The following is an 11,697-nucleotide window of genomic DNA, read 5'->3' on the forward strand; positions in this document are numbered from 1 at the left end:
TAATATTGTTGGTAATACGTGAAGTGTTGGCTCTGCTGCCCCCTAGAGGTCAAAACAATCTGTTCTTGCAGCTTTAAATCGGAGGCGGGAAAGGACAAATTGGTTGATATTGCTCACCACAAAAGATGATCAGTAACTTAATACAAACATGCCGCAGAGGGCAACATTAAAGTTGCATATCTGAGAGAGGGCATGTGTCTGAATTCATGTTTATATTTACAGTATGTCTATGTGTAAGGAAAGTTCTGGCGAGAAGAGGGATGGACACAGTTTTAATTAGTGCTGTACTGGAGGCTTGAACAGTGGAATCGTTGTGGAAAACTTCCCGACAGCTGCAGTGGCTGTTTGCTGGCTATTTAACACAGCTCTCACTCCAACCAAGCACCCTTCCAGCTATCCCGGTTTCTCTCTCTCTTTCTCCTCCTCCTCTAGTGCTAGTTCAGGTGTCTGGGGCAGCTACGGAAGCACTGGGTGGCACCCACCCAGACTGGCCGAGCTGGCAGTGTCCACTCTGTTGAGGAATGTATGAGAGGGTTTCTGGCAGGATCGCTGCTTGGCAGGTTGTCCCGCTGGGGAATCACTCAGTGCGAGCAGACGGGAGCCAATTCCCTGTCAGTGGCCGGTGAGCTCACAAGGGCCGTCGTCGGGGAACATAGACGTAGACACAGAGACGGACTGTAGTCATGCTGTGTAATACCTTCCCATTCACTCTGCCGAGCCGCCACCCCACCCTGCCTACGGGGACACACTCTAAATTTTCAGAGTGGAACTGAGAAATGAAAACAGTTTGTTCCGCTTAAAACTTCAATGGGTTTAAATTGTTTTATGACTCTAGTTCTCAAATTGCCGGTTCACTTCTTGATTTATTGACCAACTTAGCTGTTCTGACAGTGCAGAAAAGCAGCACAGTACAAGATGTTGTCTACACAAATGTATCTTAAAGCTCTCTGTCTTTGCAAAGGAACAGTGTGTTGCTTAAGGAGCTTCCTCGTTCCCCCGCTCCGCTTCTTAACCCAGGCCAAACCGAACCTCAACTTCCACTTAAACTAAACTTGAGGAGGAACCGACAACCCCAAAACCTCACCTCAAACTGACCGCACTGCAACCGCTGCTGGCATCGTCCATCCCATCGCTGAGATGTTATGAACCATTGGTGGAGATATTGTTTTACTTTAGGCTTCACTCTGTCTGTTTTGGCAGCATAGAAATCAGCACTGGCCTCAGTGAATTACTGGCAAAACATTTTAGTTTTAAAAAGGTTCTTGGAAAAAAAAAAAAAAGTAGTCTCTTTTGACAGAAAAGTTTAAATAATTTGACATGAAATGTTTCTTGAAGTCTGAGTTAGAGTCTGATTTTCCATCCAAATGTGCCGGTGTTTAGCGAGTCAGGTGCTGCCAGGAGGCTTTCAAAAGCTCCTTTCACACGACCTCATAGGAGATGGAAACTGTAAGCAGTGCAACACTGACATCTTATGGAGAACCACAAGCTGTGCAACCAAAGCAGAGTGGTCAGAAATCTATTGTAGCAAAATGCAAGTTTGTAATTTTAAAGATATATAAATAAATAAAACTCTTTAAGTAACCAAATACTTTTTAGATTCAGGGGGTGAAAAAAAATGTTTCTGAGTGCTTTATGCCAGTAAGTGTCCAAAACATGAGCAGGAAGACTTGAAAACAATCATTTTGGTAGTGATGTTGAAAACAACAGCGAAATAAGGTCAGAAAACAGGAACCCAACTCTGGAAATATCTTGTATAAGAATAGTTACTAACTACACTGATACTGTGATTGGAGCCCTGTTACATGCTCATGCCTACCTCAATCCTACACGATAATACAACTTTACTTTATTTACAAAGCACCTTACAAAACAAAATTATTAAGTGTTTCATTAGACAAATTAAAAAGGTAGAACTCTTAGAAAGATAAATAATAATAATAATAATAATAATAATAATACATTTTATTTATATAGCGCTTTAAAAGGTAAAAGGCCTTGGGGTGTGGGTGAGAAGACGGGTGGCAGAGTTTTGAATGTATTGTAGTTTATTGAGGATTTTGGAGGAGGTGCCGTAGAGGATGCTGTTACAGTAGTCCAGTCGTGAGGTGATGAATGCGTGAATGAGTGTTTCAGCTGTTGAGAACGAGAGGGAGGGGCGAAGACGGGCAATGTTTCTGAGATGGAAAAAGGCAGTTTTTGAGATGTGGTTGATGTGACGTTGAAATGAGAGGGATTGATTGAAGATGACACCAAGGTTACGGACGTGTGTGGAAGCGGGAACAGTGAAGCCATCGATGCAGAGGGAGAAAAAATAAAAATAAATAACTAATAAAACTATAAAAATAATAATTAGTAATCGATAAAATGTTAAAAGAGCCAACCAATTAATAAAATTTGATTTTAAGAGGAAATTAACTGAGAATAAAAATCCCCACTGTTTTCACCCCATGGAGCATTTTCTAGTGAGAGTCCCCCTTGGCCCTCAACCTAAAATAAACAATTATGCTTGATACAACCTTTTTTTTATATGAAAAATACATAAATATTCAAGGATATTTTTATCTTTTAAGATAAACTGCATAGCTATACGAGGATTATTTGTATCTCTTACTGTAATCTCATAAAGTAAGTTATTAATATGACAGTTTTAAACACATTTTCAGCAGTGGAAATATGATGTGCCATTGCATGAAGCAACTTGGTAGGTGTCAAACTGAGACGTTTGCAGCCTGCAGGCAAAATCTTGCACTAACCACTTTCAACCACTAGGTGGTGCTCAGAATCTACTATGGGATTAGCTGCCTTTGTACTTCGGTGCAGTCCTGTCTGTTCATAGATTCTTACATTTCTTTATACAAATCTGTAACAACTGATTGTATTAAAAAGATTTCCAAATACAAGTTTTATGATGATAACTTTTCCATTATGATCCAAGGTTTTGTATACTGTAATTAAGTCTATGGTTTATGTAGCCTTATCATATATAGCCATCATGATTTGGTGACACAATCATGAACCCTTTAATGATGTTTTACTATTATGCACAAAACCTATTTTGTTTATGACAATGACATACATAGCACCAAAAGTTTTCCCCTAGTATTATAAGAATATCAGGAATATGAAGCCTTTCAACTGGCTGGAGCTTCACTTAGCCTAAACTTTCTGACATTTTAAATGCTTCCTAAAGACCTTTTCAAAATATTTAGGTGACGTGTACTGAGTAATGTATGGTAAATATAAAAAGGGTTCTAGATAGGTGGTCAAGTTTTTATTCTTATTTCAACAATTTACTGTATAATGCATAATGTCTATGTTGGGGACATGCTGAAAAGTGTAGCCTAAATGCTACAATGAGTCCCCCCTATAGGTCGAGTCTTTAAACTGAAGATGTAGGGGGCTGGGGAGAGAAGCTCAAAGTAACACATGACACCACGCACTTTTACTCAGGATTGAATTAAATGGGAGTTGATATGGAGGCTTATCTAATAAAATGTGGCAGTTAAGTGAGCTTGTCCTGTAAAAATCATCCCCATAAAACATATAAGCTCGCCTTCTGCCCCTGTTAAACACACAAACACATCTGTACGGGTCACATGACAGCTGTAACCGCAGGGATCAATTATAGATTGATGACATCATCTCAATGTCTGGGTATGGTTTCTTTCCTCAAGTGCATTTGAGGGGGGGGATTCCCAGGTCGACAATGTCCTTCTTTTACTACTTTATGACTGCTGGTGTCCTGGTTCCTATGAAGCATTGGCTCAGAAATGGCCTTAAAATCATACATTTTTGGCAAGTGATTTGCTGCTAGATTTGGAATGCTGCAGCATTTATTTCGTATTGATACCAGAAACCTCTTTTCTGCAATTACTAGTACATAGTTCAAGCATTGCACATATGTGTTGTGTTGAATTTTGCCTCATATCTTAATGCAAATAAATTCAAAAATGTCTGGCAATCAAGAACCAATGCATGCTTAATGAGACTGTACTTAGCCTGTATCCTGTATTGAAATCACAGGGACATAAACCAAAACACAATAAAACTATCATGTACTGTATATCAAAGACCAGCCAAAGGACCTGTAAAAAAAACCAACAGCCAGCTAAATAATACTATAATTAAGATTGCCAGGAAAATGTGAATTATTAAGCAGGCAACTGATGGAGAACTGCCAGGCAAAAGAGACGAGGACACTGACAACAGTATGCAACAGCAATATAAAACATATCCGTCACAATAAACAATCAAAAAGCCAGAGGAGAAAAAAGATGAAACAGTCTTTCTACCTGTTTGAAGTTAATACGGCGTCTACCCAGAATCCAACTCTTACAGGGCCTCCGCCTCAATTCCAACGTCATAATAGATGTTCTTCAGCGTACTTGACTAGGAGGATCTCCATGACAACTGAGATTGAAGGCCACTACTGGGCTCCGGTGTAGCCAGCCAGCAGTTAGCGATAAATGACTTCCGGTCAAGACGTCTTTTTCAGTGCGTTGCCATAGATGTTTACAGTTCGGCTAGCAACTTGAGAAATTAGAATGGAGTACGTCGACGTCTAAACGCAGTAGCTGTGACTGCATTTCCCTTCCGGTGCTCACCTATGGAGCTATCATGGACATGAAGCTAGCTGTTGGCTTCTGTCGTTAAGGTAATGCTAGCAGCACTTTAGCAGACAGTGATCGTGTTGCTTTCGGCAAAAGCTTTACTGTTAAAGACAGTTCGCTATCTATACAAACGCCTGAGAAGTTAATAGAGAATATATGTATATTGTTTTTGTTTTCTCATTTCTAGGCAATTTATTTGCTTCCCAACAGTCAATAGTCAAAATCAATCTTAAGCGCCAGAAACGTTTTCATGGTATAACCTTTGACCAGTGATATTACCACCAATCACCGCCCTTCAAATGAAATTGCGTCATTACGTTAGTAAGCGGACGCAGCCAAAGAGTGCAACTCAAGTTAAAAGAATCCGAAGACGGCATCTGCCGTTGTACAGTTTTATTTTCAGGAAAGAAAACAGAGTAAAAAAAAAAAATGTATGCACAGTGCCTGCAGAATTACGGCTCCTGCCGCTACTGGACTAGACAAAATTCGTATTACAAAATAGACAAATAAGCAAACAACTGCAATTGTAAATTAAAATAAAATTAAAAAAGCCTTTAGAATCTTTACTTGCAATAAACAAAAGAAAAAAAGAATTCATTAATTTTGCTTAATGTAGCGATAGAAAAATATTTTTAGCCAATTTTAGCAACCCCTGAAGACAAAAGCAGGTTTAAAAAATAATTATTCCAAAATAGGTTCTCGCTGATTGTTTTTGCTTTTGTAGGTCACATAGAGTTATTAATGTGAGACTGTTTCATGACCAGTAAAAACTGCCCATTGTAGGTTTAAGTTAATTTTGCCATAAAGATTCAAAGGATACATAATCCAGGAGATACACGTAATATTGCACGTGTAATACATCCAAAATCACCATCCAGAAACCTTTAACAATTTTTCAGTTCCACAGAGATAATTCAGTAATGTGCCCCTCTGTGTCACACCTGATACAAACATCTAAAATATTTGCATCAATATATTTAACAGAGATACAGAATCTAGTTAACCATTTACAGTTGTACTCTTTATTCTGTGACACTTGACCTGAAATGTCCCTGTGGTTTATCCACAAGCGCAATCATTTTTGCAGCAAACAATCAGTCATCAGCTTTGTTTGAGGATCGGTCTATTTTTGCCCTGCAGATCTGTCTTTGGAGGCCAAACCAGGAAAAGGTGATGTCATGATGGCTATCACTTACAATGCTGCGGCCAGCCCCAGATGTACAGACCCCCCCTTCTCTCCAGAGGTATGACCTCAGCCCGGGTGAACAGAGGGAACATCTGCTTGATGATCTGGTGAGCAGGATGCAGGTTTGATCTGACGCAAGACATTACAGTGGAGAGAGGTTTCTGGTGGGATCTAGGGGAAAATATCTGTAATTATTCCTCATCTACTGTAGCTATGATCAGTGACTTTAATTAGGACAGAAACAAGATGATTTTGGTGTAATTTTCATGCACTGTAATTAATTAAGAAATTTAAGAGACTATTTTCCCAATGTTAAATTTGTTCCAGTCAACATAAATAAATACCACTAGGTCCAGCAAAATATGTATGTTTGCATGAGTACTTTAAACTGTGACCCTAATATTATCTATAACTCAGCATATCGGCTAACTCCATTGATGTTCAATCACGGGTGTGTATGTACATTTTGAATTATGATAAAAAAATATTTGAACTCACCTATTGTGATTGTGATCTACCTGACCCATTTTATGTGACTCCTTGGTATAAAATAGAGGAATATTTGCAGCTTAAACTTTTAAGTTTTACTTTAAAAGTATATGCATGTAAACAACTTTAAATCTTTAGATACATCTTCGGAAATGAAGTTGTTAACATGATGATATTATGAGCAGTAGGCATTGGTATATGTTGAATTCAATGACTGTATATAGATGGACGACGCGTCTCCATCTGCTCTCATTGTACGAAAGTGATGCCAAAATACCCCCGTGATAGCCGCTGCCATCGTGCAATGCGGGTGGAGCCACCATAGCCACTTCTGCTAACCAAAACACACACCTACCTTAACGAAAAAACAACAAGGATCCTGCACACCGCCGTATTTAATAGCATAACAACTTCCTTTTGTCGGTCTGAGGTTAACAATGACAGATGTGGAAACTTCATTGACTGTAGTGATTGTTTTAGTTACGTTTTCTCTCGACGATCCTCCTCTGCTCTGCTAATCCGGAACAGATCGGAACAGAACACATCCTTTATACAGCATCAAATAACTAATTAAAAATAAACTTGTCAACTAAACACTTGGACATAAATCAACATGATAATAACTAGCTATAATGACAGAAACCATGTTTGAGAAAAATATATTTGACATGTCTTTTGATTTTATAGTTTGACTCATGTCCCATCTGTTAACATGGAGGAGGCAGGCTTTATGACCTATACTGCAGCCAGTCAGCAGGGGGCGATAGAGATGTTTTGGCTTCACTTTTAGGGAGCTGTCATGTCGTCCATCTTTTTATACAGCCTGTGGTTGAATTGTTGATATGATTTTTGACATCTCTATCTGCACCTAATGATGTTTTAAATCAATAGCTTTGGGAAATGTACTAATTTTGTGTTAATGCTGAGAGTTAAATGATATACCACTCTTAATGTGAAAGCTAAATATGAGCCATTATAATCGCTCTGAAACAAAGTCTGTTTTATCTCTTTTCACTTGTCTTTTATAAAATCTGACAACTCAACCAACAGGTACCAGCAAGTCTTTGCTCTGCATCTGAACTCAAAGGGATCTTCAAAGGTATAACATGTCAAACACAAAATCATTAATCAAAGGGAAACACCCAAGACTGGACACCTCACTAGGTACATAGTAGAATAATATCCCCCTGAGCAATTTAGAGTCTCAAAACTCACTTGATTTGCATCCCTTTGCCAAATGAAAGGACATTCAAACAAACATGGGTAATAACATCAAGTGTAACATGTATTATTTGTACAAGAAGAAACGTCCTTGTTGTAGTAATGCTTCAGAGGGTGCACCTGTATAGGGAGGGACAGCTGGCTTAGATACAGGTGCATTGCCATGTGTCCACCCTGAACAAGCGTCGGCAGTTGGTTGAAGTTCATCGTGTCACCACCCCCTTGTGCAAAATGTACCATGACTGCTTTGACTGACAGCTGTGCTATCTAGGGTTAACTGTCCCACCTAACAAGTGACTGTGACAGCTGCTTTTAGACGATTCCCCTCCCCAAGACTGGACCACTTCTACTCAATAAAACCAGTGCAGACCACCCTCCCTACTGATCCCGGAGAATCTCTTTGCAGGGGGTGAACAGAATTGTATGTGTGTGCATGTTTGAGGGTGGGGGGTTGCAGACACGGTCCTCAAGGGAGTGTCATTTTACACAGTGGGTTTAGATTAGAAATAGAGCATTGTCTAGTGAGAGGACGAGTCATCAAACCTCTAAAAGACCTGTGAGAACAATCAATCAAGTGTTTGAGGAACAGGGAACAAAACAGATAAGGTGTATCACAACTTATCAATGACCCTGACTGCAAGTAAAAGGAAATATCTTGATAGTAAAATGGCAAACAGGCAAGCGATACGGACGTAAGGTTGTGTCAGAATCTGATTGGTGCATCCTCTGTCTCCGTGCAACGTCGGTAGAGTAGGTAAACCGAGATCCCCTGGAGACAGCATTCAAATATTACCACCCCAGACATTATTTCTAGAAGGACTTGCAAAAAGCCGCGCCAAATGAGCCACCCGTTTGAAATGCGAGCCGGCCTGATGCACTGCTGCCATGCCTCGCATTGCTGCAAAAAAAAAAAAGAAGAAAATTGATGGAGACCTGCCAAGAGCCCTCGCAAGGCAAAATGAATTGCATGTGTGAAAGGAGTGTCATCTAAACACGTGTGTCAGTCATCGTTAAGCGTTTCAACCCGTGCTAATTCATGGAAGTCTGCGGAGTTAATGTTGTAATCAATCCGAACCCGCGAGTCCACTCTTCCTCCGTCTGGTTAGAGACAGGCAGCGCTCCAAAGTTTCTAAATGGCTCTTCATGAACCCTGACCTAATAGAGCCTACTACTAAGTGCTTCAAATGTTAATGTCCTGTCTACACATTTTACAGGCTACATGTTGGCCTAGTTGTTTGTGCACTCTTTAAGGTTAGGAGAGCAGATAACTATTTGACTATAACAAATGCTGCAGCTCTTCTTTTAGATAAACAATCCACTCTTCCTGCCTTCTAGTATGATTATGAATGATTGATGCCGGATCCATTGTAACTGTGTACAAAAATAATCTGGGATGCCTTATCTTGTATCCAGATGTCATAGCCCTCTGATGCAAATGTTTTTTGCATCAGGAAAATGATTAAAGGCAAATGGTTGGACATACGGGTAAGCAGCTGATGCACAAATCTGTTGTCTTACACCATCTTGATAGCTATGTTGAATTAATAATAATGCAGTCCAGAGGGTAAAAGCACTCACTGTTCCTGACCGTTTGGTGTTGCTTTTTTCTATCGGACAACAGCAGAAAACATAAAGTCATTCTGCATCATCAACATGCACCAACGTGGGGATGGATGCACAGCACATAAGACGTCTTGGCTCCTTTAGAATACAGTGGTAAACATGAAACAACACCATCAGAATTAAGAGGCAACAAAGTTTATTTATTCTTTGTCCAGGACAAAGGAATCAAACTACAGATGACCAGTGCATTTAATGACCATTGCAATGACCGTTAATGTTCTATTGCCAGATTTGAACCCCATGAACATTGCCAGGAGCAGATGCACATCTCACATAGCAGCACCACTCTGTATATGAGATGTGCACAGCTTCATGTCTTCCAGTTTCAGCCGGATCACACTGCACCTTTTCGCCACTCAGTTTTTTTCATATTATATATCGCTTTCTGTATCTCTTTCCGCTACAATCCAGGTGAGCCGGAGTGGGCTTATTGAGTTACATGTCCTACAATCTAGCGTGTTTAACAGCAGAGAGATGTGATGGAGCTGACCCCCCTTGTTCCTCTTCTCCATCAGTGGTTGGTGTCCTGCTGTGTGATGGCTCAACAATGGGGACTGTCATCTAATTGCACGATCCACATTCAGATCTTACCGCTTCACTGCAAGGGAGATGGTCTCTATTTGTCATAGTGTGAGTTATATATATGTACATAAAGATTGTACATGAGCAATGTTATTGATTTAAGTTGTTCATGCTCATATACTCCCCATCCCAGCAACTGAATAAGCATATTAGTGTGAGGTAAGATATAATTTGCTTCATTTATCCACGTTAAAAATGCAAATATTTGCAATGTAGCTGCTTTATGCATTAAGAAGAAAGGATGGAGGACACTGTTTAACAAGTAATTTAATTTGCCAACACATGTTTTGAGTATCTGAAAGATTTAAGTGAGGCTTTTGCAAAGGTTCCCAAATGTGGTTGATGTTTTATAGGCTGATTGGAATATTTATTAGACTCAATGTGTGGGCCAACAAGTATATAAAATTAGGATTTATTGTTCCCCTACCACAATTTAATATCTGGCAGTGTAACGATGGCTTGGAAATCGTTTTAATTTCAAGGTTTAGATCAGATTTACAGACATAACCGGACTGAGTTTTTTACGTGTTGCAGTTTTCGGCTCTGGGGGTCCTTAAAGTGATAATCTTGAAGATTTTCATTTAAATAAAGGTCTGTTAAGTCACTATCTATCGCTGAATGAGGTACGACGATGGTGATTGAGTCTGTGGCCCACTGATGAAAGCCTTTGTATTTGCAGTATTATGGACTGGGTGTCTGTGGCGACATTTGCAGTTAGTGACGCGTTTTCCATCACCCAGCAGTTGTTGGTCTACCAGAGAGGGTAGGCGGAGCTACGTGGGTGTATTTCCAGTCTCTGCGAGCGTGGCGTGTAAACAGTAATCTACTATGGCTGAACAACCAAAGAAAAGATAGATGACTACAGATACAAATAAGTAAAAATCCAAGGAAAAAGAAACATATTCGACGCTCAGATGAAGGCAAACACGCTCAAAAAGGAAAGCGAACGTGGGCGAGGAAACTCAAGAGTTACAACCGTGACAAAGGGAGCCAGACATACGTCTGGTTAAATTGATACTTATGCGCCCACAATTTCTCTTAGTCGCCAAAGATGCCGCCAAATAGAACAAAACTGAGAACTTTGAGATTATATCTTAAAAGCCAAATATCAATTAAAGAAAGCAGTGTTGGAAGAAGTATTCAAATGTTTTTTGTGTATAAGTAGCAACATCACAAAGTAAAGAACTCTATTATAAGATTAATTTAACTTGAAATTTTAACATTCTACTTTTACTTTACTTTGCAGCTTGTGAAGATAGAATAAGGCACCTTATACATCGTCAGCTAGAGACATAGCAAATTATAATATTTAATGTGCAGATAAGGCTACACGCAAAATAAAATGTAGGCTAGATGACAAATGTGGTTGTTATAAGGTACAATATTTCCCTACGAATTGTTCTGGAGCAGATGAATAGACTAGAATTAAATGAAAATGTTCCAAATAAAGTAGCCTAGTAAATGTAGCCTACTTTGACTATTTTTATCACGGATAGAAAATACAAGGGTGTAGTAATAGGCTATATGTTTTCAAACCAAGAGGTACTGTTCAAATGTAAAAGTGAAAATATCTTTTTGGCATATTACTGTTTTATTGCACTGTTATAATTAAATATAGAGCCATAAAACCTGATAAGACTCTGTTTAAACTCAGTCGCCTCTTCCTTAGAAGTACTAGGCCTGTAACGTCTGCGGTCTAATGCAGTTGCCTGTGCTTGTGCGTGTCTCTGTATGTGTGTATTAGAGGGAATCCTTCGTCTAAAAGAGTCTGAACAGCCTTCTTTCTACACTCATAATCATCACCACCATCATCATCATCATCCCCGCCCCTCCCTCACCGCCCTCCTCCCCCTCCTCGCACTGTTTTCCCAGATTTATTCACGTGCAGCTCGCTCCCGCCTCACTCAGACATTCTGTCGCCAGCGCCGTGACGTCACCTACGCCAGGAGCCTCCTCCGCTCTGAACGTTTCCCTCCGCCTGCCTCG

This window comes from Semicossyphus pulcher, unplaced genomic scaffold (assembly GCF_022749685.1).
Source record: "Semicossyphus pulcher isolate SPU_LCO1_2020_fin unplaced genomic scaffold, fSemPul1.0.p SCAF_17, whole genome shotgun sequence".
Taxonomy (NCBI): Eukaryota; Metazoa; Chordata; class Actinopteri; order Labriformes; family Labridae; genus Semicossyphus; species Semicossyphus pulcher.